Here is a 6,351-nt window from a genome sequence, read left to right on the forward strand (position 1 = left end):
CATCCGTCTGCCATGAGCCTGCAAAGCCGCCCGTCTGCCATGAGCCTGCAAAGCCGCCCGTCTGCCATGAGCCTGCAGAGCCGCCCGCCAGACAGGAGCCGCTAGAGCCGCCCGCCAGACAGGAGCCGCTAGAGCCGCCCGCCAGACAGGAGCCGCTAGAGCCGCCCGCCAGACAGGAGCCGCTAGAGCCGCCCGCCAGACAGGAGCCGCTAGAGCCGTCCGCCAGACAGGAGCCGCTAGAGCCGTCCGCCAGACAGGAGCCGCTAGAGCCGTCCGCCAGACAGGAGCCGCTAGAGCCGTCCGCCAGACAGGAGCCGCTAGAGCCGTCCGCCAGACAGGAGCCGCCAGAGCCGTCCGCCAGACAGGATCTGCCAGAGCCGTCCGCCAGACAGGATCTGCCAGAGCCGCCAACCAGACAGGATCTGCCAGAGCCGCCAACCAGACAGGATCTGCCAGAGCCGCCAGCGAGCCATGAGCAGCCAGAGCCGCCAGAGAGCCATGAGCAGCCAGAGCCGTCAGAGAGCCATGAGCAGCCAGAGCCGTCAGAGAGCCATGAGCGTCGAGAGCCGTCAGCCTGCCATGAGCGTCGAGAGCCGTCAGCCTGCCATGAGCGTCGAGAGCCGTCAGCCTGCCATGAGCGTCGAGAGCCGTCAGCCTGCCATGAGCGTCGAGAGCCGTCAGCCTGCCATGAGCGTCGAGAGCCGTCAGCCTGCCATGAGCGTCGAGAGCCGTCAGCCTGCCATGAGCGTCGAGAGCCGTCAGCCTGCCATGAGCGTCGAGAGCCGTCAGCCTGCCATGAGCGTCGAGAGCCGTCAGCCTGCCATGAGCGTCGAGAGCCGTCAGCCTGCCATGAGCGTCGAGAGCCGTCAGCCTGCATAGACCTGCCAGAGTCCCTCAGCCAGGATCTGCCAGAGTTTATCAGCCGGGACCTGCCCCTTGTCCCGGTGCTGCCCCTTGTCCCGGTGCTGCCCCTTGTCCCGGTGCTGCCCCTTGTCCCGGTGCTGCCCCTTGTCCCGGTGCTGCCCCTTGTCCCGGTGCTGCCCCTTGTCCCGGTGCTGGCTGTTTATTTAGGGGATGTGAGTTTTAGGGTGGGCATTGGGAGGGGAAGACAAAAACGGGGAGTGACTATGGTGGTGTGGGGACAGCGTCCAGAGCCGGAGCCACCACCGTGGTCAACTGCCCACCCAGACCCTCCCCTGGACTTTGTGCTGGTGCGCCCGGAGTTCGCACCTTGAGGGGGGGGGTTATGTAACGGTCCTGACCAGTTTTATGTTGTTTTTGTATGTGTAATTGGTCAGGGCGTGTGTTTTGGGTGGGCAGTCTATGTTTTCTGTTTCTATGTTGGTTTTGGTTGCCTGGTATGGCTCTTAATTAGAGGCAGGTGTTTTGTGTTCTCCTCTAATTAAGAGTCATATTTAGGTAGGGTGTTCTCACTGTTTGTTTGTGGGTGATTGTCTTCCGTGTCTGTATGTTATTTCGTACCACACGGGACTGTTTCGGTTTATGTAGTCTGTTTCCATTTCGTGCGTTCTTCGTGTCAATGTAAGTTCTCATGTTTAGGTCAGTCTACGTCGTTTGTTATTTTGTATCATTTCAAGTGTAGTTCGTGTTCGTTTTTCGTCTTGTTTAATAAATATGTGTTCAAACTTCGTTGCGCCTTGGTTCCCTCAATACTCCTCCTTTTCCGAAGATGGAGAGGAGGAGGATCGCCGTTACAATCTTAGGGATGAGCTGGAACGAGCTGTTTTGCAACATTAATGTACCGCCGTCCAATCTGCAGCAACTGTGCGATGCCATCGCAGCAGCATGGACCAACATCCCTGTGGAATGTTTGACACCTTGTAGAATGCCCCAAAGAATTCAGGCTGCGCTGGAGGCAAGGGGGGTCCAAATAAACTGGTCAGTAAGTGGATATCATTGCTCAGTATACAGACACACACATATCTTAATTTGTATAACTTATGGAAAGAATACAAAGCACATTTTCACAATCAATACTACTTCAAGGTCTCAGAGCGAGTGACGTCACCGATTGAAACGCTATTAGCACCCCGCTAACTAGCTAGCCATTTCACATCGGTTACACAAGCAGTAGAGGTACACTCTCCTAATACCATTGGATTACACTGGACACCTCTGGGAAGAAACCCTTTATGACAGAGTGGTTCTGGTGGTCCTGGAGAGCAGGCTTTTACCCAGCCAACTGAACTAATAGTGTTTAAAACAAAAAGCCTTCACACCCTCTGCAGGGGGCATATTCAGCTAAGTTACAGAACATTCAGATGTAATAAATTGTGCAGAACAGACATTCTGTCATGAACAAATACAACTTTTACCAGCTCTATACAAAACAATTATAGATGCAATGTCAATAGATTAGTCTGAATAAGCCACTTGGCCATGGTTTACTTGCCACAACTCTACTGTGATTTAGATTACGTAACTCTACTGCTTCTACACCTGCATTGCTTGCGGTTTGGGGTTTTAGGCTGGGTTTCTGTACAGCACTTTGAGATATCAGCTGATGTAAGAAGGGCTAAATAAATACATTTGATTTGATTTAGTTTACATAACTAAACAGACCTTAGATGCTACATTGTGGTTGGTTTGGCCATGTTTAGGGCCATGGCAGTGTTAACTCGGGAACTTTCTCTGCTCCACCATCCGGTTCCTCTCACTCTGCTGTAATGACTCCCGGGGTAGGGGGAGGACAGTCAGAGTTGGTTAGGGGACAGTGCAAGAGAGATCTTTCACAATTTCCTGTTCATAAGCAAACTGTAGCCAATATTTCTGGATGTTGATGGCATTTGCCCTGTAAATGCAGGATTGCTGGTTCCTGTGCTGCTTAGGCCGTTTCAAAGTGATGATTGAGTGCTCAGCTGTACCTTGGTCTCTGGAATTGGGTTCTTCTCCCACTCTCGACATGTGTAGTAGTCTTCCTTCCACTGCCAACAGGAGAGGGATGTGCCATGCGTATAGTAGTTATGGAAACGGTTCCACAGGCTTTTGCAGGGTCTGAAATCACGCCAGTAGTTATCACAGGTCCGGGGTGGCTAGGGAGATCATAATTGCAGGTAATTAGTAGCCTTGGGCGGCATACTGTATATACCGTATAACGAGTTATTTGGAAATAGCTATGGGATCGTTTTTCAATACCGTCAAAACAATTGCTTCGTTTTTGTTATTATAAATGTGAATACTTGTTGTTGCTTTCTAAGTAAATACCTGAAGTCAACTTGTGCAATATGTTAGGAGATAAAGAAGATCGCGTTCATTTCACCTGTCACATAATTTTTCATTATGAATCTTACCAACCGAGGTAAAGACTGTTTCAAGTTCGATATTCGCGCTTTCAAACCTCAATAGCTTTCAAACCACTTGAGCCACAGACTCCAAATAAGTGTCATGATGTTGGAAAAATTGCGCACAACATTGCACAGGTCTTATTTTCACGATTTAGACATTTAGCTTTCCAAAGCTAATAAACATGTGGAAATGTCAGCAGCGTTTCGTATTCCTAGTTGAATTAGTTAGGGAGCGTGAACAAAGTACAAACTTATTTTACATTGTAAGAAATTGTAATAGAGACTGGAAACTAGTAATAACTACATTTCAACATAAGCCATATTTTATACAAAAATACACATACTCCTCATTTCTCTTGGACATATGCTGGACTTATTAAGACACCAACTACAGACACACATAATTCCCCTCCCCCATAATAACCACAGAACACACCCAACACATGGTTGGAGCTCAAGACAAAGAACTATCTCAGGAACCAATGAAACGTGGACACCAGGCCTGTTCAGGACTACCCAAGACCCAGATCGACCAATCGGAAGGCCAGACTCGCAGATCTACCTACTTTGCTTGTTGTCTATATAATACTGTACAATTCTTGAAACTATCTCTTTTCCGGAAGGTTCAATAAGAATCAGACAGAAAGAGCCTTGCTGCAAGATTTTACTAAGATATCTTTACATGTGATTAAACGGCCTTATTATAAAATTATCCACCTCGTCCTATTGTCTCCTCTTGTTCTCCTGTCAACAGTAAACGTTTTACTAACAACATTCTCATTTCAATAGCTCCTTGGTCATGTGACATACTTACTTCAAACAAGGTTCAGAATGTCCACTGACTACTCTTCTATATTGCACACACTTTAGTTTGTCAATTTTCATCTCACAAGATTTTGCATGAATTTTTCCAAATGTAAAGTTTCAATAGCTCCTAGGTCTTGTGACCTAGTGACTTCAACCAAGTTTCAGAATGTCCACTGAGTGGGCCTACATATTGCACACCCTTTAGTTTGTCCATTTTCATCTCACACGATTTTACATGAATTATTCCAAATGTAAAATTTCAATAGCTCCTTGGTCATGTGACCTAGTGACTTCAAACAAGGTTCAGTATGTCCACTGATTACCCTTCTATATTGCACACCCTTTAGTTTGTCAATTTTTCATCTCACATGGTTTTGCATGAATTTTTCAAAATGTAGAATTTCAATAGCTCCTTGGTCATGTGACCTGGTGACTTCAAACCAGGTTCAGAATGTCCACTCAGTGGGGCCTACACATTGCACACCCTTTAGTTTGTCCATTCTTATCGCACATGGTTTTCAATTAATTTTTCAACATTTAGAATTTCAATAGCTCCTTGGTCATGTGACCTAGTGACTTCAAACAAGGTTCGGAATGTCCACTGACTACCCATCTATATTGCACACCCTTTAGTTTGTCCATTTTCATCTCACATGGTTTTGCAATAGGTGTGCAATATAGAAGGGTAATCAGTGGACATACTGAACCTTGTTTGAAGTCCCTAGGTCATATGACCAAGCAGCTATTCACAATTTACATTTGGAAAAATTAATGTAAAAATGTGTGAGATGAAAATGGACAAACTAACAGGTGTGCAATATAGAAGGGTAATAAGTGGACATACTGAACCTTGCTTGAGTCCAGTAGGTCAAATGACCAATGAGCTATTGATATTCAAAAATGTAAATAAATAATTTAAAATAGTGCGAGATGTAAATCGACAAAAAAGAAATGTGTGCAATGTGTGTCTATGCCATCGGGTTAGCTAGAACCAGTTCTGAAAGTTTTAGGAGTAATGGTCAAATATCTATTGTAATTTGAAAAATGTGATTTGTCACTATGTTGACAGTCCTTAACTGCTGTTGGTGGACGTAAGGAAAACTACAGGCGAATATCCGTCGAATATCCAACCTGAAACTGTCTTTACCTCGGTCCCAGTCAGGTGGTGTTTGTTTACAAGAGACCGGAGACTTGTTGTGAGTCCCTCATACTGCTTACACGTAGGAATCACGGTAGGTTGCCTGTAAAAACAATTGGGCAACATTTCTATTTTTACCTCTTTCTTTTCGGTATTCGCCTTTTATGTAGCCATTGTTTTTGTCAGGATGGAGCAAAAGACATTCAACGTTGTGCGACCGTTGTCACTGTAACTTGACAGCTGCATGTTCTAAGTTCCTCATTTTAAATTCAGACCTTCCACTACTTTCCTTCCTTCACATTCACAACAGTAAGTTAGCAGCTTGCCATAGCCTACTTGTAAATAATTACCTTGTATTTTCCTGTTATGGTGAATAAAAAGTTGGCTACTCAAAACATTGTCAGATAGCCTATGTTCTGGTAATTATATAAGTTGGCTGGACAAAAATCCATTAATGTTTATGCAGGTCCTAAGAAACATCAGACAAATACACTATACAAAAGTATGTTATTCTATTATTGTATGTGGACACAAATGTTCCCTCAATTTTTTTTCATCACTGAGCAAATTTCAGGTCTGCTGAGCGCAAACTTGATGAACGTCGCAATTATTTGTTATTTATTTAACGAGGCAAGTCAGTTAAGAAAATTCTTATTTACAATGACGGTTAAACTACCCTAACCCGGACGACGCTGTGACCAGTTGTGATACAGCCCGGGATCGAACCAGGGTCTGTAGTGACGCCTCTAGCACCGAGATACAGTGCCTTAGACCGCTGCGCCACTTCGGAACCTACATTCCCCTGCCCTGATCACAGTAGCGGAAAATAAAATAAAGACGCCCTTCCCCTCTGCTCTCAAAACAATGAGCTCTGTAGCAGGTAGAGCGTCACATTGACACAACGCTGATGGCAAAGCAACGTGAAGCTTATAGTAGAGCTGAAGTGTAACGCCGTACTCAAAACAACTGGGAACTCGGAAATCTCCAACTTCCGAGCGTTGAAGAAAACTGGTAACTCGAAGAAAAGAAAAGCTCAGACTGGGAAAAATCGTCTTGAATTGGCATCCAACTCGGAATTCCAAGAGCTCTGACTTTCTGACC

The sequence above is a fragment of the Salvelinus fontinalis genome, chromosome 28, assembly GCF_029448725.1.
Source record: "Salvelinus fontinalis isolate EN_2023a chromosome 28, ASM2944872v1, whole genome shotgun sequence".
Lineage (NCBI taxonomy): Eukaryota > Metazoa > Chordata > Actinopteri > Salmoniformes > Salmonidae > Salvelinus > Salvelinus fontinalis.